This window comes from Apis mellifera, linkage group LG11 (assembly GCF_003254395.2).
Source record: "Apis mellifera strain DH4 linkage group LG11, Amel_HAv3.1, whole genome shotgun sequence".
Lineage (NCBI taxonomy): Eukaryota > Metazoa > Arthropoda > Insecta > Hymenoptera > Apidae > Apis > Apis mellifera.
In genome coordinates, this window is record NC_037648.1 from 1,800,081 (window position 1) to 1,821,688 (window position 21,608).

General features: G+C 36.9%; 3 long non-coding RNA genes across 9 annotated transcripts; 1 reads left to right on the forward strand and 2 right to left on the reverse strand.

Moving 5' to 3' along the window:
- Positions 1–5,924: 5,924 nt before the first annotated feature.
- LOC113219116 lies at positions 5,925–8,007 on the reverse strand. The gene is made up of 3 exons (XR_003305720.1): positions 7,532–8,007; positions 6,593–6,979; positions 5,925–5,939 (listed from the first exon to the last, which is right to left on the reverse strand). It is a non-coding gene; the product is annotated as an uncharacterized LOC113219116 (long non-coding RNA).
- A 728-nt stretch (positions 8,008–8,735) lies between these two features.
- LOC102656717 lies at positions 8,736–16,423 on the reverse strand. 6 transcript variants are annotated; one of them, XR_003305678.1, is made up of 9 exons: positions 13,841–13,948; positions 12,917–13,385; positions 12,715–12,779; positions 11,597–12,598; positions 10,969–11,528; positions 10,756–10,891; positions 10,554–10,683; positions 9,249–10,469; positions 8,736–9,183 (listed from the first exon to the last, which is right to left on the reverse strand). It is a non-coding gene; the product is annotated as an uncharacterized LOC102656717 (long non-coding RNA). The 6 variants fall into 6 exon arrangements; XR_003305680.1 differs by having other exon boundaries at positions 9,249–10,046; positions 10,130–10,683; XR_003305679.1 differs by having other exon boundaries at positions 9,249–10,046; positions 10,120–10,683.
- Positions 14,042–21,389, forward strand: LOC102656690. Of its 2 annotated transcripts, none has more exons than XR_003305682.1 (4): positions 14,042–14,283; positions 19,659–19,772; positions 19,847–20,195; positions 21,031–21,389. It is a non-coding gene; the product is annotated as an uncharacterized LOC102656690 (long non-coding RNA). The 2 variants fall into 2 exon arrangements; XR_003305681.1 differs by having other exon boundaries at positions 14,043–14,283; positions 19,847–20,226.
- Positions 21,390–21,608: the final 219 nt, after the last annotated feature.

Sequence of the window (21,608 nt, forward strand, 5' to 3'; positions counted from 1 at the left end):
CCCATAAATCAGGCATACGTTTGTCGCACGTCGTTGGGAGAAAGCTCTTCTTCGAAAGCGCATCTTTTATTCCCCGCGATTTATGCCAATTTATTGTTCCCGTTGTTCGTTATCAAACACCAATATCGAAAACACAAGTCTCTTTTATTTATTTTAATTCATTTCTCTTTTACTTTTTTCAATTTTCATATATTCGTGTTTTTCTTTTTATTGTTACAGTGTCCAAGCAATCACTCGAAATATCACGATATAATTGTTAAACGAGATTCTACATCGTAAAAATCATTATCTACGTGACAAACGTTATTGTCATAGAATTTGCCCAAGGAATGAAAAAAATTAAATATTTTACTCTCCGGTCTAAAAATTTATTCTTAATTTCAATATCAAAAAAATAATTCTTTTAACTGAACTTTTACATAACCTAAAAATAAAAAGAAGAAAGAATACCTTTCTTCTCCATAAACTGCCTACAGTTTCCACGAGATCCTTCACTCGGCTCAATCAAGGGGAATAGATCCATATTGCCATGCACTAAAATTCTAAGACCCGTAAATTGGACAACAAAAGGCCCTGTAGAGCCTCGACAATCCGCTAAGACAAAGGATCCGCGGGACTATAAAGTCATAAGCTACTCGGTTATGGCGTTCCATCTTGCGGCGGTGGTGGCGCCCCCTAGGCCGTGCACGGCAGATGCGCGGCGTGGTTTACAAGAGGCGGCCGTGCCGCGACGGCCCTTATATCATTCGCGACGAAATATATGGGATCTCGGTGCCAGTTGTTGAACGTGTCGCGAGGCTCTACGGGTGCGCGGAAACCTTTCGCAACGCGGTTAACCGTCCTCGCTCGTTCCAAGCTCGAAAACGGCTCGAATACATCTCATCGTTTCGTTTCCTTCCGATGAATATACGCATAGATCGTACGAAGGGGAACACCGCGTATTAAGCGATGATTTAACGCGTGTGCCGCGCGTGCCTAGGAAACGAGCGTAGAAAATGTGGGATAAGAAATTTATTATACGGAATATTGGGACAAAGAGTGAGTAGAAAATTTGAGATACGAAAATCGGGTAATGAAAATTAATACACGAACGCGTTCGTTGGAAATAGTTTTTAGGTTATGATCGATTTTATTTTGTGCCGAGTGCTAATTAAAATGAGTGTGACAAGGATGGATTTAGTACAGTAAACAAAATAAATCTATCGCCATTTCGTTTTATTTAATGTGATTTTTAATTTGCTTGTAATTTGAGAAATATGATTCGATGAATATTTTTATCAATTTTTATATTTGTTTTATTTTCTAAAATATAATAACTTATACCCTTCACAATCTAACGAATAATAGATTTTTCTACATAATTATTTTTCGTTTCTCTTTCAATCCTTTAATGAAATTTCTCAAAGGGCGAAGTTTAATCATGAATATGGTTACAATAGTAATATTAATAATAGGAATAACAACGTGCAAGGACCGTATCGATAACCCCGTGCAGAGCGGGCGAGCATTATCATAAATTTGAACGTCCACGCATTCCTCTTCTTGCATATACGGTTTGGGCCCCCTAGTATTGGGCCATGATCGGTGTTCTTTCTTCGCTTAGCCTCACCTTCCTCACAGTCGAAACGTCTCTGCCCGCGACTGCAACCCCTTTTACGGCTTACTTTATGGCAAAGACTCAATTTGAACCCGGCAGTTGGTGCCCGTTCCCAGTGACTAATATACCGAGATGCACCGCGTGGGGTGTAGCCATGATACATCGTTCGCGGTGCACTGCATTCATGCCAGGTATCTTCTCTCGCCTCGAAGTGAGAGATCGTTCCTCCATTGATTCTTTAAGTTGTAAGTGGCTCGTTTCTTCGTACTGCTATTTAATTAATTCGAATTTTAACAACGAAAAAAATTTGATAAAATTTTAGAATATTAATTATATCATTACACGAATATAATTGTAATAATATAAAAATAGTAAAACTTTAAAATTCTAGATAATTATTTTTCAAAATTTTTTGGCTTTTTTGAAAATATCAAAAATATGGCAAATCAGAATTTTTTCCATTAATTATTCTTTCGATTGACTTACAAAGTCAATTTAACATAAGGTTTTTTCTTTTATAAAGTTAATTATTGGTATGGTCTATCGGATTAATTCGATTCAAAAATACTTTCGACCATTTATTCAGTTGTATTCCATTGTCAATCGTCGATAGACGACAGATGATTGTTTTATATGTTGGATGAATTGTGCAGATAGGATGTCAGTTGGAAGGATCGACATTGTTCAAGGAGATAAAGTGTGCCGTGTAGGCATGGGAGGTCTTAATCGATCTAGTATCTGATCGTAAGTGTCGCGTTGCATTGGAACGCTTATTGATCGCTTATGAAATTAGTTTGATATGCTTGTTAGAGCAGCGTTTGTAATGTAGATCGTGACAAAGATAGTGTACGACTATGTTCGGGTTGCGTGCCTCATTCGAAGGGATTTAATGAATCAGTAGTTAATGACAACGAAATAACGCATGGAACTACTGTAAAATTGTCGTGTCAATCTGAAATGTTTGATAATAGATGTTTAAAATAAAAAATTCGATATAAGAGTGTCAATTATATAAATTAATAAGAGGATCGAATTAGAGTCATTTTTAGATATCTATATCTTCTTATCATTCTATTTCTTCTTATCATTTTTCTATCAGTCAATTTATTTACTTAATCCATTATACTTTATATAATAGCACTGTTAAAATATAAAAATAATAAAACTTTATATTTTTGTTTAATATTAATTCACATTATAATTTAGGAAATTAATTCAATTAATTTATATTGTTTCTTCTTAATCTCTTTCTAATCTTTTAAAGTTTGCTCTTAATTTAGTAAATTTTTTAATCTTTAATTTCTTTTTTCCCTAATGTCTTTATCTAATTTTTTAAATTATTTTCTAAACTATAATTATAAAAACAAAATTATGACTGTTAATCCTAATTTAAAATTATAAATATTTTTTGCAAATATTGTACATATTCCAGATATAACCAAGAACAAATATTCGATCAAATTTTGATTTTTTTAACACTTATTCCTCATTGAAGCTTCTTTGAAAAAAGTGCGTTTGCTCGAAATTTTCGTTCGCAAATTCCAACTGTCCCAAAACATTTTATTTTCGACTTCTCGCAACAGCGAGGAAGCAAGACAACTATTCACCAGTGCATGCAGATCTTTTGCAAAGACTACGAAGAACACCACATTGGACTTCGTCTTCCTCGCCGTGGGACACCGCTCCGCGTTAACTTACGTCGGATTACGGACACTATTTCATCGCACCGTGGACACCTTTAGACTCCATCCTCATTTTCTTCCTTTATCTCTTTCTCTTTTTCTTATTGCACGATTCCTTGCAACGAGCTCTGGTATCATCTTCATTTATTTATTTATTTTCCATCTTTAGTGTGATTTTGATTGCTGTAACAATATAATTTTCTTGTATAATATAATTTTTCATTAGAAATTATAATTACAATATGAAAATTAGTATTTGTTAATATTTATCAATGGTTATTTCACGTTTTCCAATTTTTAGTGACTGTAATATAATGTAATACTTATCTTTAGATTATTTGTTTCTATCCATTTCCTAACCTCTTTCCAAGTCCTTAACCTAATTGATACACAGTAAATATGACAAAGAGCATGAGATATTACTGGAAATTTTTAATGTCATATCTTCATTATTTAAAATCTTAATAAAATTAAAAACTTGATAAGTTATACAATACTTACAGGCTTCTTCATAACTAATCTCTTTTTATTTTGCTTCAAACTTAACAATAACTTGATTCAATCATCTTCATTTTCACCAAATAATCCATCTGCAATTCAATATGTTATGTAACATTGCAAGCAAATGAGAAATATCACAAGAAAGCAGGGCCGAATCAACTCTGCGTGGAATCCCTTTAGAAGTTTTCTTTTCAAGGTAAGGCTCGATATATCGAAGTCAAAAATCTGTAAGCCAGGTATGCAAAGCGTGTGCGTGATTAAAGCGAGTTGTGCACTACTTCGAATCGGATTTGATCGGATTGGATCGGATCAGATCGGATCAGACATTGTATCGCGGAACTAGTTGCGCAGTGGTGCGAATCGGATCGAATCGGACAGTCGTAGTACCTAGAGCTCGCCACGTGGTGCAGAGCAATAGCGCGATTGTCGCTGAAAGGAAAAGAAAACCCATCGATAGATCTATCTCGTGCGATTCCTTCCTTACCATGGGAGGAAATTAACAGAACGATGCGAATGGAGAAATCGAGAGATGCGAACGTTCGTTACTTTAGAAAGCAGAAGTTGAAGTTAAGGATAATAAGATGTGGTTAGGTTAGGTTAGACATGGGCTTTTACAGTTTTCACAGACTTTTTACCTTCTTACCAGGATTGGATTCTTTAATCTTATGATTATTATGGATTTTACGCTTCTTGCTGGTGAATTACTGAACCGAGAAGTCGAGTTTTTTGTTTATGGTAAGTATTAATTTTGTTTTTATGCAATTTCGATCATTCGTTCTTTGCATCAGGATATGTAACTTATATGTAAGATGATCTCTCGCTTGTTTTTGATAATATTAAAAAATTAATAACATTGTTATTCGAATTCATTCAACTTTTATTTTTGTAATATTACTAAAAACAAATGAGATAAAAATAAGATTTATTTCTTAATATTCTAATATTTAAAAAATAGTTACGAAAGATAAGTATGCAAAGTATCTGTAGAATTAAGTAAAACTGTTCAAAAACTGTAAAAAAAATTATGACTGCTTTATATAAATACATAAGTAAGTATTTATTTTTAAAAAAGACGAAAAATTTTAAATCTAATTCAAAAATTTGACATTATTTTCAACAATTAGCAAAATTCCTGGAAAAATCTCTTATTAAATTATACTCTTCTGATACAAAATCGAAATTTAGAATAGTAAAAATTTCTAATCAATTTTCAGATTTTGTAAGAAGAATATAATCTAAGAAGAGATAAAACACATGAAATTTTTGTATTGAAAAATATAATTTTAAAAAATTATTGGAACGTGAAAATTTATTAATATTTAACAAATACTTATCTATTCATTATTCATATTTTTTGCATATTTATCTTTTTAAATATCTTATTTTCAGGAACTAATGATTTTTTCATCATTTTATTACTTACATGTAAAGAATTACTTTCTAAAGAGTTGAGAGAAATATACTTACATGTATTTATTTGTTTATATCTCTTTGAATTGTCATTTCCAAGAATTAAACGATTCTTTTACTCAATTCTATTTAAATCATAGAATTTAATATACTTATCTGTCTAATATTTACCTTTTATATACTATTTAAAATATTTAGGTAAATAATTTCAGACTCTGCAACAAAAAATACAAAAATATTTATAAAAAAAATATATTTGACATGGAAAAAAAAATATATAGAAAAAGTTGTATATGTATACAAAAATATAAATCAACATAATGTAATTAAATATTCCCTGCATGCTTGGAAAATCTAGATTTCCTTTTTTTTCCATTTGTCAACAGAAGTCTCGACCAACATTGAAACGAAACCGTTGAAACCGGTCGGGGAGAAACTGGATGGAGTCATCGAGGAAGAGAGGATCGTCGCGGATCGGGTGGACACCCCCGACGGCGCGACGTTGTCTAAAAGTTGGTCGCGATGAATGAAGAAAACCGAGAGAGCAGCGGGTGCGCGGACTAGGACGAGTCGGCTCCACGCTGCGCAGGAATGCCAACTTCCATTTGGCCGCGTTCCTCGTTGGACGACAGTGTTCTTGGCTCAACTGTCGGCTTTCTGTATTCCCGCGACTGATCGTAAAACTGATTGTTCGCTGGCGAATCGTCCAATTGTTCTTTTCGCTTTCTGCTCTTTTTTTTCGTTTCTTACTGGAAATAATATGAAAATTAAAAAAAAAAAGAAAAAATGGAAATAATAGAAAAAAATTTGAACGATTTAAAGATAATAGAAATTGGAATGAATAAGTGTAATAATGAATTTGATTATACTGTTAAGGTTAGAAAGCAGTAATATTTGTATCACAATTAGGTTAGAAAGATTGAATAGATTTAAAAAAAGAAGAAAAAGAGAGGAAATAATAATAGAGAGAAAGCAATTAATTAGGAATTAATGATATATCGTTGATAGAAGTGCAAATGTAAAAAATGAACTTACTGCTAATTAGGTTAGGAAGGAACATCATACGAGTATCATAATTAGGTTAAAAAGAAGATTTGAAAAAAGATGTAATAATAAGAAGAATAAAGGAAAAAAGAAACTTCTTTTGTCTTTCTTTTTCAACTACTTTTTAACTTCATCAATTTAAATCTTTTAAATTATTGTAGAGCGCATATGGAATTTTAATGATGAAACGAGTCAATGATTTGAAGATTAAATATGAACGTATATAACGGAAAAGAGAAACAAATGTATCTGTAAAAAGTATGTTGTACACAGAATGTGAAAAGTGACAAAAGAAAAATGATTGCCATCGAAAAGAGAATACGGTGAAGGAAAATCAATAGAAAAGGGTATGGTATACCGGAAGACCTGCCGCATCCTGTTCACAGAAGTGTGCATTCGCCACGGATGAACTGGCCATGTAATTTAATTTAAGTTACGAGCACCGATAGCAACCGAGCCACAAATCAATTAGAGTGGTCCGTTCTTTTGGGGTGATAGTGATAGTGGCGGCGCAGACCGCGCTGTAAACATCTTTACTGCCAGATAAGTGTGCGAGCGTGTTTATATGTCCCATCGCCACGCGGCCACCCTCTTTTCCTCTCTGTCTTATCTGACCACCATTTTGTACTCTCGATTATTTCTCTCATTCGGTTATTGCTATTACCGTGGACCCATCGACTTTGCTTGACAACTTTATATTTCTTTCTCTCTCGTGTTCGCGTCTTTGCTCCGTGAATCGCTTTCTCTAAAATTTTCGATAAAAAATAATAGTTTCTAATTAATATCACTTAATTTCTCAAATTTTTCGGTAGAATTATTTTAAATATGAAAATAGGAACATTGTAATTTTAAGAAATTACTAATATATATAAATATGTAATACCTCAAAAAATAGCGCATATCTAACCTAATTTTAGAATGAATAAAGTTAGAATTTAAAATTTCGAAAAATGTATGTAAAAAATAATTGATAAAAGCTACGATAATTCGATCAAGTTTTCATATTTTAATACATTTCGTAATAATATATGTTCAAAGTTTGCAACTTAACCTAAAATAAAATTCTTATTTCCTAGTCATGCGCGACGATTCAAAAAATCGCAATCCTTGTGTTTCATACGGTTAATAGACGAGAGTTAGGGATAACGATATCTAAATGACTTTAATATATTACGATAAGTTGCAACTCGAGACCAGATATACTTGCTCGACCGAATCGAATTCATGAAAATGTAATATTCCTAAAAATAGCAAAACGTTTAAAACTTTATTTTAAATAAGTTATATATACGCTTACCTCGATTAATACGAATACGTATCTCTTCGTAATTCCATTTCGAAATTGTCTGTCAAATTTCATCGAACTCGATATAGTCCAATAATACGTGATTCGCGTATTAACGGAAATCGTTCCAAGAGAGAAGGAGAGAGAAAGCTAGATAGCGTGACGACTCGGTTATTCCTAAATAAGTTCATTATCGCCAGTGACCAATCAGTGTCAGTCTAGGGGAAAGGTTCTGTCTGGTTAATTACCAGGACACGGTCATTTCGAGAGACGATAATTGATTTCTGTCAATGATTGGTCCTGTCGTCCTGGACACGCGACTTAATCTTCTCTGTAATCCCTGTTTAACAATATTTCTTCTTCGATTCTCTCGCGTGTACATTTTCCATGATTTTTCCGAGCTCGTTGTATGAAATATTGGAAATATTGAAAATAATTGGATACTAATGAAAACATTTAAATTACATCTTAAATTATTTTAATAATAAAAATTTAGAATTTATTTGCAAATATTATTTAAAATAATTATTCATCCTTATTATTATAAAAAATAGTCAATTCTGAAAATACGAAAAGCGTTTATTATTAATTTACTGAAAATCAAAAATATCTTGAAATAATAATTCTTAAATGAAAAGTACCAAATTTAATACGTATTATTCGTCATATAAGCGTTATATAATATAAAATAATACTTTAAAGAGAATTTACTCGAGAGTAAACTTATTGAAACTCTACTCGTACTCATGGAACTGGGTCCACAGGACCCCGAGGTAATACCCTTACCACTGCTTTATCTATCAGTTTCCTGGTTCTAATGAAAAGAGCCAACGTCATCAAGTATCGCGTGGCTTCCGCAAACGAGATACAACCGGTCTCGTGGCCGAGCGAGGGGACCACCCGTGTCCAAGCACGGAATTCGGGGTCCACGTCCACGGACTATCTATGGTCGCGCGAGTAGGTACAAAACTGTTAGACGTGCTCGAAACTGGGCACCGAATATTCCTCTATCTTATCTGCAAAGTCGGCCAGAAAAACAACCCTCGTCGACTCGTCGCACGACACACCATCCTCTCCTCTCCTCTTCCCTTTTCCTCTTCCACGTTTTCGACATGCTGGCTTGCTGTTTTCACTCCCCCCCGCCCGGTGATTTAAAGTTACCAGGTAAACGAGAATTCGGCTGGAGGTATGTTCTCGCGAGATACGAGGACGCACCTTTTTTTTTTTTTTTTGGACATGAAGGAAAATTTCTGAAAATGAAACAGGGAAAACAATAGGAAAAACAAAGGAGCCTGGTCCGGGCAACGACATAGATAATCACTCGGTCACGGATTGTCCGGGATTAGCAGAAGGGCTCCCCTCTTTCTCCAAGCTTACCGCCTCCGCCAGCCTGATCCTGCTCGTTAACCGAAATTACACGACACGTCGATCGTCCTCCGCTTCCTCTCTAGCGGGGCGTTGTTAACAGTTTGACCATCTGAATAACTGGTTCCTCCCTTTTTTTTTTCTTGTTGAACGTGGGAATGGAATAGATGATGAATGTTTTTTCTTCCTCGTTATTTTTTTAAAATATATATAACAAATAATAATGAGAGGAGAACCAATTTTAAATTATTAGAAAAAAGATTTTCTTGTTTCTCTTCTTAAATAAAGTAAAATGGAGCCTGAAAAAGAAAGTAAGAAAATTTTACTTTAATCATTCACTAAAATATTATATATATAGTAATACCTAATCATAGAATTATCCTCCATCAATTTCTTTAATTTTTGAGATGCTCAAAAACGATCATTTTTCTTTTTTCTTTCTATATATAGAAATATCTCTGTCTCTCTTGGTTCCACGTATTCCACGATACTTTCTCGCGACAGTTAACTCTTACACTTACAATCCCGCGAAAGAGGTACGGTGCGTTACATAGTCCTGTTACGTACGACGGCCCGTTAGTCGATAAGGATTTCAGGTGCGATGTTACGTGCATGTCGCGGGACAATAAACCTCGCGAGGCGAGGCACGGCGGAGCCGGCTTTCCGCGGCATATCAAAATTTACGACTAAGATTAATATTCCTCTCGTGCCGGGGCACCGGTGTGCGTTTGTTCGAGACTTTTCAAGATCAAACGATACCACCATTAAATATAATTACTGCGCTCCTAAATTACATCAAATTAACGGAACGCTTCCCCTCGGCCGTGCACAGAAGAAGGAGAAGGAGAAGCTACGCCCTCGTGTTTTACGCTTCGAGCCCGTTCCGCGAACCCGTATTACTATGCAATGATTTAGAGGCGCGGGAAAATTTTTTCCAATTGTCGATACAAACGGATACAACAACGGATAAATAATATAATATAATAATATACAGCATTTAAGCTTCTAGGAAACAATATTTGTATAAAATATAAAAGATAATTGTCGCAAGATTGAAACCAGAGTATATCAATGATCTGGAGATGAAGATGTTTCTAAATATATGCTTGAAAAACTGTTCCTTTCTTTCACAGTAGAATTTTTAATTGCAAAATACGTTCACCTGTAAAAAAAAAGAGAGACAATTATAACATCCAAATAATCACTCATTTATTAATATAAAATTTGTTCAATACAAATCCAAACATTAAACATTTCCATAATTCTATAATCCTTTATACTATCAATGATCTGGAGATGAAGATGTTTCTAAATATGTGCTTGAAAAACTGCAGCTCCTTTTCTTTACAGTAGAATTTTTAATTGCAAAATACGTTCACCTAAAAAAAAAGAGAGACAATTATAACATTCAAATAATCACTCATTTATTAATATAAAATTTGTTCAATACAAATCCAAACATTAAACATTTCCATAATTCTATAATTCTTTATACTATCAATGATCTGAAGATCAAGATGTTTCTAAATATGTGCTTGAAAAACTGGACTTCACAGTAGAATTTTTAATTGCAAAATACGTTCACCTGTAAAAAAAAAGAGAGACAATTATAACATCCAAATAATTACTCATCCATCAATATAAAATTTGTTCAATATAAAATCCAAACATTAAACGTTTCCATAATTCTATAATCCTTTATACTATTAATGATCTGGAGATGAAGATATTTCTATGTGCTTGAAAAATTGCAATTCCTTTCCTTCACAGTAGAATTTTTAATTGCAAAATACGTTCACCTGTAAAAAAAAAAAAGACAATTATAACATCCAAATAATTACTCATCCATCAATATAAAATTTGTTCAATACAAAATCCAAACATTAAACGTTTCCATAATTCTATAATCCTTTATATCAATGATCTGGAGATGAAGATGTTTCTAAATATGTGCTTGAAAAACTGCAGCTCTTTTCCTTCACAGTAGAATTTTTAATTGCAAAATAGCTGTAAAAAAAAAGAGAGACAATTATAACATCCAAATAATTATTCATCCATCAATATAAAATTTGTTCAATACAAACCAAACATTAAACGTTTCCATAATTCTATAATCCTTTATACTTTTATAGCTCAATGTATAAGAACAAAATCTCGAATCCCTGCTACCGTGAGAGCGGTATTTCCTGCTCTTCGGTTGGTTCATTCACGCGCGGAACTTCCCATTGATGATCGCGGCACCACCAAAGGAGGGAAGAAACTATGCGACGCATAGGACGGCGTAACGAGGAAGGGATTAATACCCACCGAAAATTCTGGATATCTATCCTTTTTTTTTACAACCGGGCGCGCTGAAAAACGCTCGAATCCTCTTCGGTGAGCTTCTTAGAGGAGAAGAGAAAAAGCGGGCGTTCCAAGGATGTCGCGGTCACACCTGGACGAGGTATGCGCGGTTTTCGGTAGGAACGGTCGGACAGTTTTATAGTAATTGATCGTATCTGGCTCCTGGTTCCGTTCCTCCACTTCTTCTGCTTTGTTTCTCTGAAGTGGATGCCGGTCAATGGATGGCTTTCGTTGCTCCTTTTTCGCAGGAGGAATCGATCCAAGGAATAAGGAATCTCTTATGAAGATGGAATCATCGTTGCTGCAAGATGAGATATTTAAAGAAACTTGATGGTAAAAATAGTACAAAAATGTTAATGTTACGATTACCAATTATTCTTCCCCATCAAAATCCAATGGAATACACATCATACATTTTACTTTGTTGTAGCAAGATCTTATTGAGGATAACAGGATTTAATTTATAAACGTGGAATCCCTTATGATTTATAAGTACGATTGCAGATATAGATATGCGTGATTCATAAAAATTAGATACATACAGCTTATCTCTCTTTCCACCGTGAAATTTTGAAACCTGAAAAAAATGCAGGATAATAATAATGATAATTAAAAAGGAGGAGAGGAAGAAATTTATCATACCACGAAACGTTATTTATGAATTTGAATAAGATAATTGATATTTCATAAATTTAAAAAATCTATACGTCACACAATATGATACGTATTTCTACTTATTGTATAGCCAGCGACAAAATCGAGCAGTCTGACGAAAGAGCGGCCATTCACAGCCGATGATGATGGATGATGGCCTTCTCTGGGAATCAGGAAGGGTCAGTCTGCGGTCACACGCCGCAAACGAGAAGCTGATCGCGCAGGTGACGCTTCCTCCACTAATCACCATCGGTTTTAGATTATTCTAAAATAATGGCGAATGGCCCCTTTCTAGCGAATCGATGGTGACAAATCGGTGGCCGGCGAGCCGGCGTCCAACGTTTCCCGGCGGATGGGGCTCCCAGGTGTCGTGGAGACATCCTTGGAACGTGAATCGCGGCTCGACACCCCTCTCGAATGCCACGAATTGTTCGTAACCCGGCTTGGCCGCCGCAGGAAATCCTAAATCAAGCAGCTCGATGGAAAACGTAGGTGTCGCGTGAGAACCAGCTTGGGTAAAAGGTCCGTGGATATAATGGATGTTGAAGACTTGCCTGTCGTCCACGGCGTTTGAATTAATAAGATGGTTGCTGCCTCTTTTCAATCCTTATCTTGGTATTGAATCTCGAGTCTCTCCTCCTCCTCGTCGCGAATTTTTTTTCGTCGGGTCGATGAGGATTTAAATAATAAAAATGATCATCCGTCACGAAAATTTTCCTGTTCGAAAATTTTAAAACTATTATTATTACAGATATTACAGAAAATTGGAGAGATTGTGCTGTTTGAATTATTAACGATTTTGAAAAAAATTGAAATTCATCGTAATTACGTACCTCGTGCGTATCTATTTGAAAATTGTATATAAAAATCTGCTACTTGTATCTCGTAATTAACTCGACTGAAAAATAGTCACGATTTAAAATGTGTTATTACACATTGTTTAGATAAGATATACAAAGTATGGAGAGAATGTTTTAACGAATATTCCTTTGTTCGATGTTTTTTTCGAACCAGTAATTTCAAACGATTACCTACAACGAGTTTTTCAAACTTGTTCCTTGTTTGTTTCCTTGCTTGAAAAAGTATGGTCCAAATTTGTGGATTTGGGGAGAAACGATTTCTCGATGGCTAAGCCCGGGGGGGAGGGTAGGAGGTTCAGGTAGAAAGCCGAAAGTTTCACGAAAACCGACGTTAATTATTCGAAAATGGTCAAGGATGGCACCGTCCTGGCGATCCCTCTTCATCCGGCCGAAGGGACGTCTCGTTCGCGCGCCACTTCGATCCCTCGTAAACGTGGAGGTCTCGTGGCAAAATGTGATATTTCACGGTGACGTAGCTCTGAGAAGCGTGTAATATACGCCCGACAATTTGTCCGTTCTTTTGCTTTACCACCGACCGATACGTCTACGAGCATTTTCCTTGTATTTTCCAACCGATCCGTGCAACCGTTTAGCATGAAACTGAAGAGAGATAGGATGTTTCGAAGGGCAAGAATGAACGATATCTGAAAAGAATTAAAAAGAAAAATTCTACTATATTATCGTTTACGTCTTTGGTATTTGCCTTATCGAAGTAAAAATATTTTCTTATTCCTATTTTCGTTCCTTTATATCGCAGTATAAACGAAATATTTAAATACGATTGATCAAATTTATAATATACGTATTTCTATGTATGAGATTTTCAAAAGAATTAATTCGTTATAGAAAATTACACTGTATAACGTTAAATAATATGTTATACGTGTAATTATAATTATGTAATAGAACGATGGTAGTAATTTGATAAATACTAATTACTTAGTATTAATTATAGGTTATATTTCAATTATATATACTGCATGTAACAATGCGAACTGCGCATGTCCAACGAAGCCAGACAAAATGTAAAGTTACGAACATCTCCGTAGAATCGTTAAAAGCACTTTTAAAATAACGATATATCGCCGAGAGAAATTACCTTATTTTTCCTCGATTCTCGCCAAATTATAACGATAAGTATAAATATAATCGTAGATTATACTATATATTTCTACTATATAACGTTAGCAGAACTACGCATTATAAATGTAATAATGCGAACTGCGCATGACGGTAATGAGGCTGCGCATTTCGCGCAATAATGCAAACTGCGCATGTCTAGCGAAGCCGAACAAAGTTACGAAACGACAATTACGTCTTCATAGCGGAGCCAGCAAAGATTAATCCTCTTGAAACGGTTTTTAAAAGTAAACCGTCCCTGTTCGAAATATTTTACTCGAGATTTCCCCGATTCTTACCAAACTAACAAGTGTAAAGGGACTAAAGGAAAGCTGTTTGCGCTAGAAAGGAAACGCAGCGTGTCTCGGATCGGAGGAGATGGTATTGGTGACGGACACACGAGGATACGAGAGGACGGTGGTGGTAAGTATGGTACCCCTGGAGCGGGTGTCATCATTTATCTCGCACCGGAGATCGGGCCCGCCGATACAGCGGGACGTTTTAATGGCCGAACCATGTTGGAATTAACCAAAACAAAGACGAAGCATCAATTAGGCGACTTTTTCTTCCACTTATCCTTCTCTCTCCGTCTCGCTGCTGGGCCAAGCCGATCTCCCTCCCTCTCGGCCCCTCGTGTCAAAGAAGAGGATCGGAGAGAGGTGCATACACTCCTATACGCGGGCCCACCTATGTACTCTTCTGACTCTGTCCTCCCTTCTCTCTACACCCTTACCTCGGTATCAGGCCCCTTTCCTCGCCGCTTTTACGCGTCCTCTTCTCCTCTCCTCTCCACCGGCTTTCTCTCGCTTCTTTCCACGCGCTTTCTTCTTTGAACCCTCGCCAACCCTCTCTCCCTCGTTGCAAACCGTATGCGCCCTTTGGCGCACAGGTAGCCGCGCATTGTCTCAGATAATGGCTAATAAATTGCCGAAAGAAATCGCGGGGACCACCGCGAAATCCCTCGCCACGATTTTCTCTCTCTGAACCGGATTTCTTACCGGATTCCTCCTCTTCGATTCATAGAAACCTTTGCACAGCAAGGAAGACACAAGTTTTGCTTCGATACACCTGAAATCACCAAAAATCCATTTCGTCACAACGAAATTACGTCCACCATCTTTAATCTATCTTCGGTTGCGCGAAGCATGCGCGTTTGGCATGCAAAAGTGTCACCTGACCCCTCTCCCCCCCCCCAAAAGAAGAAAGGCCTCCGTACGAGGAGGCTCGTACATATCTCCGGGAGCAAACGTCCACGTTATTAATGGCGCGTCAGGTGAACGAAGAAACACACTTAAGGAGGAGGGGGGAGGTGGCCGCGTCGGTGTTGCGCAACGCTCGCTCGATCGGGTCGCGTCCCGACTTATCGACTCGCATCGATCACGAGGAAGTTTCCGCGAGGCGAAGAAGGTGGATCGGTCAGGTGGACATCGAGGTCGCCGCGGAACCTGGAATAAGGTCAGCCGCGTCTCTCTCTCTCTCACTCTCGGCCCGGTCGAGTGGCCTCGCCTCTCCTGGCCACTCTTGCCTCTGAACGTAGATATCATATCGGAGAGGACGAGCGACCGGCAGAGTGTATAAATTTGTAAAGCCGGGAGCCAGGCCACTCAAGCCGGAGTGGCATTAACGGCCGGCAATCGCCACTAAAACACTAAAGTATTAATGTAAAACACATTCTGATAGAGATACCCCCACGCTACGTAGGCTTCGAGACCGGACCGAGACCAACCGATTTTGCGCCTCGAACGAAAGAACTTGCGCACTTCTTCTTTACGAATTGTAACGTTCTTTTCAAATTTTTTTTTAAAGGGTTATTTTACAAGCTGGTTACAAAATTACACAAGAATGGAATTACACAAGTTATTCTCTGGATAAGCGTGTTATTAAAGAACGGAGAAATTAATAAATCGATGGGACACGATTCTCGTAATTTCTCGTCGAGTGAAAGGGTGACGAACGTTTCGCAAGGCGCGGATCGAAGAAACGAAGATCGGCCGGCGCGAACTAATTGCCGCCGCTCGTAATCAACCGATCGTTTCGCTTTATCTGGTCTCGAAAACCTGTTGAGAAGCGTTGCACGATTTCCAAGTGTTCGGTGTATCGCTTCCTGTATGTAAGAGCACGGTTGTAAACCTCGTTGGGAAACGTGATTGATGAACGTCCGCGATGCTCTCGACGGATCGAAGCGGAGAAAAACGAGCGGAGAAATCCGTAACGCGATTGATGTTAATCCAGTTCCCCAGCCTTGCTATACGTGTAGGAACGGATCGATACGATTTCTCGAGTAGAGTGTCGGATCCAACAGTTGAAGGAGAAACGAAAAGTAAGTATCGTTCGGAATGGATTGGGTTTGGAGCGTGCTCGATCGCGTGTTTTTGCCGTATTTTGCGAAAGGGAAAGTTCAGTGTAATAATTCCTCGCGGTGAAAACTTAAAATGAGCGTAAAAGTTGTTATCGCGTAATTTTTCATGTATTCCTTTCCGCAAAGAGAAAAAGGAAGTTATCAATTTGTGATACGAATCTAAACGACAAGCTAAGGTCCTTTCTTTTTTCTTGACTCTATTTTTGATTCCAAACCAATAACAATGTAGAAGAATATACATATTAACAAATTATTGACAAATTAAATTATATGTATATTCTCTCTACTTTTGATTCAATTGTTATTATTAAAATTGACATAATTATTATAAATATGTTTCAATTTGATTATTGATGATTTTTCAATCAAGAATTAGGTGTAGATATGTTATTGGTTTGGTTCCATGGCAAAAGGAGAGCGGCTTTTCTATCATTTCGATGAACCTTACGCGGTACAAATTTAATAAAGCCGGGGTTAGGTTTAATGGTCGAGCAGTGGTCTGTCCATGGTGTACGAAGCGGGGCAGAGGGGAGGGTTTAATGATAAAACGACTAGATCCTGGGAAAGATAACGGCGCGTAATTAAATTCAACTTGATTTTATTGCCACGGGCTCGGGGCCCCTTTATGTGGCTTTTATACCATCGCGAGCAAATTCTCAGGCCACGCTTCGATGCTGACTCGGGAGATGAGCATTATACGTCAGTCAAAAGGCTCCTCGACATTTTATCACCCGTAATTCCACGCTGCAAATCCTTGTCCCTTTTGTTAGGTACACGATAAATTTCTTCTTACGGGACAATTAACGAAACTCCTAGTCGATCGCTCGATTCTTCATTGATAAGCGTTACAATCCTCCTATTTAATGTAAAATTTTCGAGTAAGTCATTCTGTAGCAATAAAAATATATATATAATCTTCAAATAACGTTTAAAAATATTTACTCCTCAACAAAATTAAAATATTAATATTAACTTACGCTCTTCTCTGTCTCAATAAATTTTATACTTGATATTTTCAATTTGTATTCACTCAATCATCATCAAACCTGAAAAACATTTATAAATCCATATTAAAAAAATAAATTAACAAGCTTAATTATATTTATTGCTATTATTCTATACAAACCCTATATTACATCACTATATATATATTATAAAGGTTTATAAAAAAAATCGGAACGAAAAGATTCCCAAAATGTTCGATTTCCATGCTTTCCATTCGTATCGTGTACGAGGCAAGGAATTATAATCGAAGGGAAGAGAGAATTCGAACGACCGGATGTCCCGAAGACAGAGGCGGCCTCACGGGCCCTCGTAAAGCGTGAAATAATCAAGCGGACGAAAAGTGGCAATAAAATGTGTCGCCAGCCTTGGTAACGAGCCCGAATGGGTCGGCGACGGACCACCCAAAGAATCTCGTACGGGGGGCGGCTGTGGTGGCGCAGGGGGGAGCGGCGGACGGGGTCACTCGGCTACTCATTATGCATCTCGGATCTCTGCTCGCACCTCTGTTGTTAATCTCGCTAAGCGTTAATTTAATTAAACGCCTCTCCACCGTGGTCCGCGACCGCGCCATTCATTCTCTTTCTGCGTTCCACTCTTGTCCTCTTCCCCCATCCTCGTATACTGTGGCCAGATACCGCGGGGTACGGTAATTAACGCTGGTCGCGATGGAACGCTGGCTATCCTGACGGAATTATTCGCCTGTGAAAATGCGCACTGGTCAAAATATTTTCCTTTGGGGGAGCCAATGCTTTTTCTCAGTTCTGATATCGATTTTAACGTTGTTTTATTTATTTTAAATCGCATCGATTACTGTATTATATAAGTTACCTCGTAAAAGTATCTCGGTAGATTTCATAATTTTATCACACCTCGTCGCTGCGCATTCCTTTTCCGATATTGCCACGACGGCCATATTTAAAATTTCTCTTCACTCGTTGTCGATTAAGGCTAGAATGAATCGACGAATCAATCAAGTTACTATTTTCGTATCATTTTATGTAATTTTGTTTTAATAGTATGTATTAATATTCGTTTTTAACTTTTATTGGCTTACATTAATTGGTTTCTATGTAATTTTTAATGAGTGAAATGTCGAGTGAATCGTTTATAGAAATCTTTGAAAACATTCGGTTCGTTTCCTATTTTTAAACACGAGAAACATTATTATTATGGTTCCATGAAAACACAATCCAGGAAATTCTTACACTTGTACTTTTATAAAACATCCTTTCACCTCTCCCGTGTGACTTTCACAATACGAACGAAAACAGGTATTCCCACCAGAAGGAAATATTCGAACATTAACTAACCTCGAAACATTTCTTTAAAAATGCACCGAACGTCGCCTGATGATTTACATCTACATATCATTCAGTACTCTTCAAAGGATGACTCTTTTTATATTTCTTTCTTAAGCTTCATTTCTTTTTTACACAATCGACAATAGGGCCGATTGTCTTTGGTGTAAACAATGACCATCCATTGTCCCCATTATCGCAGGATTACATGTCGCTTCTGGACGCGTGGAATACGCAAGAGGGCGCAGGAAATCGAAGGTGGGACGCGCGTCCACTAGGCGTCGCGTCGGTCGGATTTTGACTCGATAGATCGATTGAAAATCAACGCGACATCTCGTTCAACTTGTCTAGCCTTGAGTCATCGATTCACAGACGCGTCTATGGTGTAGTCGCGCGACGCCAGGTGCACCTAGAATAATTATGAACGTGACACGTGGATCGGTGGCGTGTAATGGTTTCTAAGAAATATTGAAGAAGTGCTAGGATAACTTTTAATCGAATAAAAATAAGAATTTAAGATATCGAATCTTGTTAACAGACAATGATGTAAGAATATTTTGAATCGAAGAAGATTATAGGTTATGTAAATTAGATTTATATATTATTAGAATTACATTATTAGAATTATTAGAATAAATTATTAGAATTACATTGCTACGTATAATAGCAAGTAATATACAGCATTTTAATAAAATGAAAGGATAAGAAATGTATGAGAATAATGATAACGATTGTGACAACGTGCTCGTTCGATCAAATTTTTGTATTTACCGTTTTCTTAATCGACATCATCTTCCGTTTTCCACAGTCTATTCTGGTGTTTATCGTTCTCGACGATTATCTAATTTTGGTTCGAAACACTGTTTATGGATATATACCAATTAGGGGGATCCGAATTCGTGGCAGAAGCATGTAACGGTCGAATTATCGGCTGCCATATATCAACCGCCAGAATTTCGATATATTCGACACGATGATCGATCTACAGGTTACGCAATAATTATGGCTCATTAACTCTATCTTTCGATATTCAATTTCTCTGCCTCTTATCGACATAATATTTTAATCAAAGAATTCAAAGTTTCAAAGAATTTTGATAGAGAATTAATTTACTTTTGTCTATTATTTTTATACAGATGGGCATAGTAATCAAGAACGTGATAATTGGTTAAAGGCTATTGCACAATTCATTGTGAACGAATGATGGATGCCAAATATTTTGAAAGTAGTCTAATGGAGGATTCAAAAGAGTAAGAACATTTACAAATTGAATTTGTTTTTGTCAAAAGATCAGATCGTATCGTTCTTTTTTTTTTTTTTTTAGCTCCAAGAGGGAAGAAAAGGCGACAAAAAAAAATTTTCATACGAATCGAAGTATGATTCACTTTAATGCGTTTATTATGCACGACAAGGAATGTCGGCGTGTCGCGTTCAAGTGACAACGACAATGGCTCCGCCGGTTGTAACGATTTAGCTGGAATACAACACCAGGCCAAACCTAGCGACAATAGGCCGCCACGCGAATAGAGAGGAGAAAAAGGAAAAGATGAGGATAAAAGGAGGGAACGTAAGCCGGTGACGATGTTCCTCGTGCTACGTGACAGGATGCACCGCCACGTGCCCGCTTTGCGGGTGGTTGGCGAGCACACTCAAAGGTGGAACTTCGTCATCGAGTACGTGGAAGACACTGGGCACACGCTGCATGTAGATATCTGGACAATCGACACGCGATCAACCCCCTTCTTTCCTTCTTAACGAGGCTTGAGAGAGGAACGCCTATTCCAATGTGTGGAAAGAAATAATGCTTCCTTTGTGACTTCGTGTCGCGTTTGCTTAAACTTGAGTACTTCTTTGGTCGGTGAAACATTTTGGAATTCGAAATCGAAATTTAATATCCCTAAAGTTTTTCAGAATCTTTACAATCAAAAAAGAAATGAATAACAATTATAGATGTATCATTTATGCACATAATCCAACAAATATCAAATTGTATTTATCTTTATTGAGCTTTCTTTTACAATAAACATAGTGCATATGTACATAAAATGAAGGTAAAATATTGCATAGTAATCTCAATTTTAAAAAGATCTTAAATATAAATAATGTATCGTTCAATAATAATAATCAATTACATCAAATTTAATCCAATCAAAGTAAAATAACCTCAAAAGTATTAAAAATAGTTATATTTAATTCAATAGAGAAATATATGAAATTTATATATTTTATAGAAAATTCATAATTTTCTGAAAATAAATTAAAAAAATCTATCAATTTAACATTAGAATTATCAAACTAAATCAAATTGATATCAATTTTTTTTAGATTTGTTTTTGTAATTAAAAATATCCTCTTCAATCTTTACAATCTTAATATTTTAATTTTGTGAATATATTTAACTACTTACTCTAACCATTAACAACTTATGTCGTGTATTGAATTTTTATCAAAAAAAAAAAAAAAGAAAAAAAAACTGTCCTAAGATGTTCCATCGATATTGTCCCGCAGGAAGTATCTGTTCAACTCATCGCAAGGCACACAGGCCCGGGACAAAGACAATAGCCGAGATAGATCGCGACTTCCGTCTTCTTCGGTACCCCGGAAAGCGAGGAAAAAAAACCGGGTGTCCTTCTATCGCGCGATCTCATCTCCTGGAGATGGCGACAGGCCCGCCTGTCGGCCAGCGAAGAGGGGCCCCGAAGCCGAGGAACAACTGTGCGTAGCCCGAGCAAGAAGAAGAGAGCCAAGCCAAAGGAACCAAGAAAAAGAAAACTTCGGTCGGAGAAAAGTCAACCCGATGGAACAACGACGGAGGACGACTCACCGAGAAAGAAGAAAAAGAAGAAGAAGAAGAAAAAGAAGAAAAAGTCGACGTATAGACTCGTGCGGCTGGCCTTGATTCATTCAGACCCTTTTTATCTCGAGAATTCGTCCCGGAAAGGACGCTCGATTTCTCGGAACCTTCTCTCTCTCGGGTCCCCTCGGGGTCCTCGAGATTTAGGCCGGGGCCCGTGGTCGCTGATAGCAGAAGAGAGAAGCGGACGCATCAATGGGCTCCATTCAAACTCGGGTCCAGATCCTATCTA